Source organism: Coregonus clupeaformis, unplaced genomic scaffold (genome assembly GCF_020615455.1).
Source record: "Coregonus clupeaformis isolate EN_2021a unplaced genomic scaffold, ASM2061545v1 scaf1107, whole genome shotgun sequence".
NCBI classification, from domain to species: domain Eukaryota; kingdom Metazoa; phylum Chordata; class Actinopteri; order Salmoniformes; family Salmonidae; genus Coregonus; species Coregonus clupeaformis.
The window spans coordinates 115148-124775 of NW_025534561.1; the positions used below are offsets into that span (position 1 = coordinate 115148).

General features: G+C 42.6%; 1 long non-coding RNA gene across 1 annotated transcript; it reads left to right on the top strand.

Annotated features, from left to right (window-relative positions):
* Nucleotides 1-6604: 6604 nt before the first annotated feature.
* On the top strand, nucleotides 6605-9622 carry LOC121548048. The gene is made up of 3 exons (XR_005996590.2): nucleotides 6605-6963; nucleotides 7279-7461; nucleotides 7785-9622. It is a non-coding gene; the product is annotated as an uncharacterized LOC121548048 (long non-coding RNA).
* Nucleotides 9623-9628: the final 6 nt, after the last annotated feature.

Consider the following 9628-nt stretch of genomic DNA (forward strand, 5'->3'; position numbering starts at 1 on the left):
GTTTTTCCTGGAGAGAAGTGACTTCTTTGCTGCCCTTCTTGACATCAGGCCATCCTACAAAAAGTATTCTCCTCACTGTGCGTGCAGATGCACTCACACCTGCCTGCTGCCATTCCTGAGCAAGCTCTGCACTGGTGGTGCCCCGATCCCGCAGCTGAATCAACTTTAGGAGATGGTCCTGGTGCTTGCTGGACTTTCTTGGGCGCCCTGACGCCTTCTTCACAACAATTGAACCTCTCTCCTTTAAGTTCTTGATGATCCGATAAATGGTTGATTTAGGTGCAATCTTACTAGCAGCAATATCCTTGCCTGAGAAGCCCTTTTTGTGCAAAGCAATGATGACGGCACGTGTTTCCTTGCAGGTAACCATGGTTAACAGAGAAAGAACAATGATTTCAAGCACCACCCTCCGTTTAAAGCTTCCAGTCTGTTATTCTTACTCAATCAGCATGACAGAGTGATCTCCAGCCTTGTCCTCGTCAACACTCTCACCTGTGTTAACGAGAGAATCACTGACATGATGGCAGCTGGTCCTTTTGTGGCAGGGCTGAAATGCAATGGACATGTTTTTTGGGGATTAAGTTCATTTTCATGGCAAAGAGGGACTTTGCAATTAATTGCAAATCATCTGAGCACTCTTCATGACATTCTGGACTATATGCAAATTGCCATCATCAAAACTGAGGCAGCAGACTTTGTGAAAATTAGTATTTGTGTCATTCTCAAAACTTTTGACCACGACTGTACACAAACGCAGCGGAATATGTGAATGTCGTTTTAGGTAACAAAATGGGTGGCACGTTGGACGTAGTCCTGCTACTGAGTTCTTCCGCTCAAATATTGTTACGGACCACACAATTCCTTGTGCAGCATCAGGGGCAGTGTTGAGTAGTGTGAAGTTCTCTATTTTACCACCAAACTCGCTTTGGTTGAAAATGGAACCAGGAAAATGGATTGTTCCTCTTTCGGCACAAAGTTGTTAAACAAAATAATTAACATAAAGCCGAAAAATTTCGATGTGCCCTTGAGCAAACCGTCTGCTAAATGACTAAAATGTAATTGTCACCAATCAACTTCAAGATTGCGCCGTCTTGATTTAGCTTCGCATTGAATAGCCTATGCAGTCTATTTTGCATTGATAACCAAATAGAATCTCAGCGACATTTAAAACAATAAACCAAACAACATTGTAGGCTTTTTAGAATCCCCCCTCCCCCCATTAGGGTTAGCAGTGTGGTTAAGGTTAGGTTTAAAATAACGTTTTATGACTGTGGCTGTGCCAGCTAGTGACCACTCTGCACAGCTGCCTCCAAGGCAAGATTCATGACAATAAATGACAACCTGTACCTAAAAAACAGCCCCAAGCGCTTTTTCTCTGTTAGCGAAAATTATGGCATTCTGTTTTTAGCTGATATGGGAGAGAATACATTGAAGCAGTATAATAATATTTCACATGTAGGAAGCTAAAAGTCTAGCTTTCTTGCGGTGTAGCCTACAGCTCAACTGGCAGGCACAAAACGAGGTAATGTGAAACAAACCTAAAATTTAATTACATGTAGCTATTATTCAAATATGCAGTTGGTTTTTATTGAAATTAGCTGTGCAAGGAGAGAAGAGAAAGAAAGCAATGTTTCCCCTATAGTCATTCAGCAGTGGCATATACACATACAGTTGAAGTCGGAAGTTTACATACACTTAGGTTGGAGTCATTAAAACAACCACTCCACAAATTTCTTGTTAACAAACTATAGTTTTGGCAAGTCGGTTAGGACATCTACTTTGTGCATGACACAAGTAATTTTTCCAACAATTGTTTACAGACAGATTATTTCACTTATAATTCACTGTATCACAATTCCAGTGGTTCAGAAGTTTACATACACTAAATTGACTGTGCCTTTAAACAGCTTGGAAAATTCCAGAAAATGATGTCATTGCTTTAGAAGCTTCTGATAGGCTAATTGACATAATTTGAGTCAATTGGAGGTGTACCTGTGGATGTATTTCAAGGCCTACCTTCAAACTCAGTGCCTCTTTGCTTGACATCATGGGGAAATCAAAAGAAATCAGCCAAGACCTCAGAAAAAAAGTTGTAGACCTCCACAAGTCTAGTTCATCCTTGGGAGCAATTTCCAAACGCCTGAAGGTACCACGTTCATCTGTACAAACAATAGTACGCAAGTATAAACACCATGGGACCACGCAGCCGTCATACCGCTCAGGAAGGAGACGCGTTCTGTCTCCTAGAGATGAACATCCTTTGGTGCGAAAAGTGCAAATCAATCCCAGAACAACAGCAAAGGACCTTGTGAAGATGCTGGAGGAAACAGGTACAAAAGTATCTATATCCACAGTAAAACGAGTCCTATATTGACATAACCTGAAAGGCTGCTCAGCAAGGAAGAAGCCACTGCTCCAAAACCAACTACGGTTTGCAACTGCACATGGGGACAAAGATCGTACTTTTGGGAGAAATGTCCTCTGGTCTGATGTAACAAAAATAGAACTGTTTGGCCATAATGACCATCGTTATGTTTGGAGGAAAAAGGGGGTGCCTTGTATGCCGAAGAACCCCATCCCAACCGTGAAGCACGGGGGTGGCAGCATCATGCTATGGGGTGGCAGCATCATGCTGTGGGGGTGCTTTGCTGCAGGAGGGACTGGTGCACTTCACAAAATAGATGGCATCATGAGGAAAGAAAATTATGTGGATATATTGAAGCAACATCTCAAGACATCAGTCAGGAAGTTAAAACTTGGTCGCACATGGTCTTCCAATTGGACATTGACCCCAAGCATACTTCCAAAGTTGTGGCAAAATAGCTTAAGGACAACAGTCAAGGTATTGGAGTGGCCATGTTAAACAATTTAAAGGCAATGCTACCAAATACTAATTGAGTGTACGTAAACTTCTGACCCACTGGGAATGTGATGAAAGAAATAAAAGCTGAAATAAATCACTCTACTATTATTCTGACATTTCACGTTCTTAAAATAAAGTGGTAATCCTAACTGACCTAAAACAGGGAATTTGTACTAGGATTAAATGTCAGGAATTGTGAAAAACTGAGTTTAAATGTAGTTGGCTAAGGTGTATGTAAACTTCCGACTTCAACGGTATATATAATTGTATTACAAATAATCCTGCTGAGACGGGCTTAGATACTCACGGATACCATTTTTATGTATCTGCCAGCAGTTTGAAAGAAGTTGAAAGCAGTTTTGCGAACCATTGCTAACTAGAGTTAGCACGGCTAGCATACAATCATTGTGCCATCTGTTCCAATAGACTTCCAGCCATTGTGTTAATGCTAGTTAGCAATTGCGCTAACTCTAGTTAGCAACTTCAAAATGCACGCAGACACAAAAAAAGTATCCATGAGTTTATCCCACTCTGGGTAAGTAGAAAAGGGGCTTTATTGACAAAAAAACACCCACACCATCCCTTAAAGATCAAAGTGACAGCATATATTTGTAGTAAACAGAGTAAGAATGACACTGTCACACAGCCACCGCTTGGTCTTCATCCCCTTACAGTGCAGAGGTGCGCATCAGTTATATTTCAGATGGTGTCAACATTATTTAATTTTCATGCATTTTGGAGTAAAATGTCCTTTTAAAAAGACACCATCTCAAAAGGTCATTCTACAACAACAACAAAAAACTCCTGGGTGACTTACTGGGCTTCCCATCATGGTGTAATACTTCCCTGATCCGGTTTGTCCATAGGCGAACACACAGGCGTTGTAACCTTCAAATGCTGCCTCCAGGACATCACAGCTCAAGTCTTTAAACACCTGCAATGAACAGGGACGGTGTGGGTAAGAGGTGAAATAAGGGTTAAGCCTGATGCACGTGTGAAACCAGGGCAAGTTCAGTTGGTATGTGGGAGTTGTGCTCTGGATGAGAAAGAGCTAGAAGAACAACAGGACAACAGGAGATACACAGCCTCTCCTCCGTGTAGAGAAGAAAGCACACCACAGGGTTTCCACTGAGGGTATAGCTGATGAAGTTGTAAACAGTGCGGGTTCAGAGGTGTGCGCTGTACCTTCTCCTGGGGCACAAAGTTGGGGCTTCTGACATCGGTAGAATCGTAGGAGAAATCGTAGGAGAATGAATGTCTCCCTCCGTCCTTCAGCCAACTGCCAGGAACGGCGTTGGGTATGTGCTACAAACAAAACAGCTTTAAATTCATTTTATAAAAACAGGAGAGTCATCTTCATTCTAGAGCCTTCAGTTGGTCCTGATATTTGAACAAATATTTCTCATAATCGTCATCTGTTCTTTCCCCCCCCAAAAAAAATCTACGTCACTCAAAACAAAAGCTCAAGAATGGTTTGTGATGATTTCGTGCTGCCTTGAAATGAATGAATGACCTTTTGGTTGCAGTGTATAGAAGTGGTGCTCCCCTCCACGTGGATAATGACCTTCGCTGACATTTCCTTTTCTCTGTGAAATGAATGTAGATTTTTTTTAGCAGTTTACTTGAAGTCACAGTCAGGCTGTTTTATGTAGAAAACTGCATACAATGCCCAATGTAGGCCTACAGCCGATTGATTGTCAGTTTGTCAGTGAGTAAGTGCCATGACGATAAATACAGTCAATGTGTGATGATAATTTACTTGAACAAGAAAACCCCTCTTATCAAGTAAGAAGAACTTGAACTGTGCAGTTAATCTTTGAAAAAAACACCATTGGACTTCAATCTCTAGTGTTGTGTGAATTCTGACTAAATTTAGCCCTCGACATTATATATTGCATAGAGATCCTATTAAATTACTACTCTAATTATATATAGCCTTCATTCCAGTGGAGGCTCCTCAGAGGAGGAAGGGGAGGACCATTGTCCTCAGTGAATTTCATAAACATTGTGAAACCTTAAAAAAAAAAAAAAAAAAAAAAGGGTATCCTTTTTAGATAAAACTATACCAAATAATTGACTAAAACACTGTTTGGCAATGAAGGTCTACAGTAGCCTCAACAGAACTCTGTAGGGTAGCACCATGGTGTCGCCGGAGGACAGCTAGTTTCCATCATACTCTGGGTACATTGACTTCAAATACAAAACCTAGGAGGCTCATGGTTCTCACCCCATTCTATAGACTTACACAGTAATTATGACAACTTCCGGAGGACATCCTCCAACCTATCAGAGCTCTTGCTGCATTAACTGACATTTTGTCAACCCAATCAAAGGATCAGAGAATGAATCTTTAGTACTGAAAGCATAAGCTACAGCTAGCTAGCTAGTTTAGCCTACTCAAACACCCAGCTCAAAACTGAGAGGGATGCTATGTTAACTAGCTGGCTATGGCTATCCAACGCTGGAACTCTTCCAAGTCAACGTACGTTTTTGGTTTTATTAATTTATTGCCTCCGGGGCCCACCGGTGTAAAAACGGAGTTCCCCAACTGGCGGCCCACGGGTGTTTTTATTTTCATTGTTGGACATAAGACAAGTAAAAACATCAGGAAATCAGCTCCAAGTGATTTTAATTTAAGAAATATGTTCCCAAGTATTCCCACACATAAGAGACATGCGATCTTATACAGATGTAAGCAAGGTTTGAAATTATGATGTTCTAGTCAAACATATGTTTGGGCTTCTTGCAGTCAATTTGCAATCTACAAATGATTTGTAATTAGGTTCCAGCCCCCGACCATCCACTCAAGAAAACAAAACTGTCACCTTGATTACCAAAAAAAAAAAATCACTCGACCTGTGCACCTGTGTTGTAAACTTTCATTAAATAGGTTAGGTTGTAGCAACCTCATGATGGGTATGGGGAAAATTCGAGTTGTCACGTAGTAGCCTAAACCTATCGCTGTTACATTGAACTGGGTGAATGGAAAATGAATTTTTATTTATTTATTTTTTTATTTTTTATTTCACCTTTATTTAACCAGGTAAACCAGTTGAGAACAAGTTCTCATTTACAACTGCGACCTGGCCAAGATAAAGCCAAGAATGACCGCCATCCAATTTGCTGTAATAGAAATAAGGCCCATACTTTTTTTTTTTTTCGTCCTCCCTCATCTTAAATGGCACCGACCCCACTGCTTCATTCATATGTTGAGTCATGTCATCATAAATCAAGTTATATCAATCTGATACGGCAACATGAAAAACATTGTTATGGATTGTCCATTCCGATTAAAGGCGAGTTGACATAAAGAACATACATTTTGCCAGAATCCCTCAGTATACAGACCTTTTGTTCAAGGGTCGAACACCGACAGCCACACACACTGAAGCCATCCGCGCACGTCCGTCCAAATCACCTGAGAACTGCACCTGACAGCCAACTGATCAAAACAAACACATACACCGCGTCAGCCACATAAGTAACTACAATCAGTTCACTTTAAAAGCCAACATACTGATTACGTTTTCATTGCTGCGATAAACTTACTCGTTTGCCAGGCCTCTTCTGATAGTTTACTTCTCAGAACGGACTGATATCAAATTGAATTGAACTGTGCGCTGCTGCCACTGTGCTTGTCTCCGTCTCCACAAACTCACCGCTAGGTGGCTCTAATTGACGGGCTCCAGTCTTCCTACCGATGTCTCCCATGATGCAACGCACTGAGAGGGTTTTTCAAAACCAATCAGCGATGGCGGAACAAACAAACAGGGAAGTGCTCACGGTGAGCTTAGAAACAACTAATACATTCACAAATTATGCATCCAAACATCGCAAGGAAAACGGATCAACGTACACGTTCAATCTGACACAGAATGTAACGACCCGAGCCGGACAAATGACTTCTCAGAAGAACCACCGGCTCCAGAAACGTCAGGACGACTATCCCAGAAAACACCGACAACAACAATCAAATATATATAAACACACCAAACAGGTTCAAGGCAAATGTATATATCGTCAGATTAAATGAAAATCCAAAGATGTCGTAGGCACGAAAGATAAGGAAAACTACATACACGGCCGTGTCTGTGATTTTGGTGGGTCACTGTTAAATGTATTCCTATTCACTTACCCATGATGTTCACGTGCTGCTATTTGTAGCTAGATAAATGTATCACGAATACATCAGCCAGGTCATATGTATGATACGTCAGGTGATCGATTATTTGATACATATAGCTAGGGCATTGATTGTATTGCAAAGTAAGCTTATTATTGAGCCAAAACACACACACTGATCACATCCTATATCCTAAAACGTTTGAGAAGATGTGTTATTTGAAAGTGTGATCTGCTCTGAGTCTGAGGTGGACCTATCAGATGATTCTATCTACATTGTGTTGTACCCATAGATCCTTCATCTGCAGACAGCACCTGCCAGGTGATCACCGAGACCGGCCCAGACACAACCACCACTGCCCCCTCTCTGCCCCCCCTCCAAGCAGTGAGATACTGAAGTGTATCCTCTACCAGAGACAACAGCTACCCATGACCAGCTGGTGTACTCTCAGAACAGACAGCAAGCTGCCATGCAGGTGAGTGCTGGGCAGTGATGCTTCCTCCGTCCTCAATTATGATTCTCAACAATGAATCGACATCCATGACTCTCTCACTTTCTTTCCTCAATTTCTTGCTTCGTCTCTCCTCACCTCCTTCTCAAAACACATTGGAGAAGGTCAGAGGAGATTAACCTTGGGAGCCTCCTCCAATACAGTGGAGGAGGCGAGGAGATAAGAATGAAGGGGACCATTTCAGAAAGAGCCCATGACTGGCTGCTATAATAGCCCTGCTCCTAGCAGTGTTGTCTAGGATCTATGAGTTGCTGTTTGACCCCAGGCCTCTCTCTCTCTCCCCCCAGAATGAGGTGGTGGTGGGTTGGAGGCCCGGTCAGTCCACCACAGGAGGCCTGGACTGGAGGTGGTGCCAGCGTACCTTCCAAGACCTTGAGGAGGTTTCTCCAACAACTGGAGGTGCTCTTCTCCCTCTCCCTGGTCCCCCGCGTGCTCCTCCTCCTCGGTGGCTCCCTCCTCCCCAAGGAGCTGTACGAGGTCAACATGGAGGAGGTGATACTATCCGCCGGTGACCGCAGCCTCCGCATCTCCTTCTGCCTTAGGCATCTCTTCCAAACTGTTGTCTGACGCTGAACCTGTCCAGCTCACGGCCACGACGGTCATGGTTCTGGCCCACAGGGACTGTGGCGTGGGGTGGTTCCGGGCCAAACTGGATTTTACGGTCCCCACGCGGGTGAAGAGACAAGTTATTGCTCTGTCTTGTGACACTAGTAGTGTGTTTGGGCCCTTTCAGGGAGGAGGGCAGACTGACTGGCAGGACTATGTGTGATTTCAGGCCCCCATTGTTATCAAAGTCTTCAGCAAGGGACAAGGAAAGGAGCCACAGCCATAGTATGAGATGAGACAGGAACCTGTGATCACAAAGCGTTTCTCTGAGTAGGAGTGCTGATCTAGGGTAAAGCTGGGATGATGAACTGAAAATCACTGACACCAATCACTTATCGGAGGCATTTTGCTGATATCGTTCATTACGATAAGTAGCCTACACTAGAGAGATGTGATGTTTGAAATGAATACGTTTCCTAATATGGGACAATTGATGACTACAACCATCAAACTAGTATTTTAAAGGATCATTTAAAACTGTGGTGTACATGGTTATAAATGTATTGTTCTATTTATCCAGATGTTTGTCCATATGGCCCAGCACTGATCTAGGATCAGGTCCCCGTCTATATAAACCTGGTCATACTGATCTAAAAGGCCAAACTTGAGTGCTGATTTCAGGTCAGTTTGACCTTTTTAGGTCACAATGACTAACATTATATGGACAGACGGTACCCGATTCTAGATCAGCACTCGGATGATTTGTGACTACAGACCAAGAGGTGTTGACCGAGCGGATTGACATGTGTGCACCATACCGGTCTCTCTCAGGGACCACTGTCTCCCTGTAACCCTGAGCCCAGTACAGGGACTAGGTTCTTAAAGGTTCATAGGAATGACTGGCGTCATCTGTACAGAATGATTTTTAATGAATGATATGTTGTCTTCTTAGGTATTGACGTTTCGCTTGGGTATGTTGTAATGAAAGCAGTGTTGGTGCTGTGACTGTATAGAGCTAAATGACTTTGTGCACTGTATGCCTACTTGTCATCCGGTTGAGACTCAACACAGGCTGTACCTGTAAAATGTCATGTCTTGGTTTTCAATTGCTTAAATGTACGAAACAATCTTTGGGAAATATACAGCACTGTATGTCAGTCTAAGCTGGATCACTAAAGTATTTAAGGTTTATTTGAATTATACACATTTTGCAGCTAAAAGCAGAATTAATTGCAGCACACATAGGCCTAAGTCTTGTGTTCAACATCTTGTGAATTATTGACTTGTGGATGTTAAATTTGTTTAATTTCGATCCTCATAAAGCTGACACCTTAGTGACGGCTAGTCTTCCTGGGGTCCACAGAAAATGCATCATGGTTTTCTGGACATGTTTTTAGTCTAAGACGTAGCCTAATCTCATGCTCAATGTTTAGTTCAGGACTAGGCTTAAGCTGTATCCAGGTCACTCCTGGAAACCAGCCCCACAAATATTAGACACTACAGCATGTGTCAAACTCATTCCACGGAGGGCCCAGTGTCTGCGGGTTTTCACTCCTCCCTTGTACTTGATTGATGAATTAAGGTC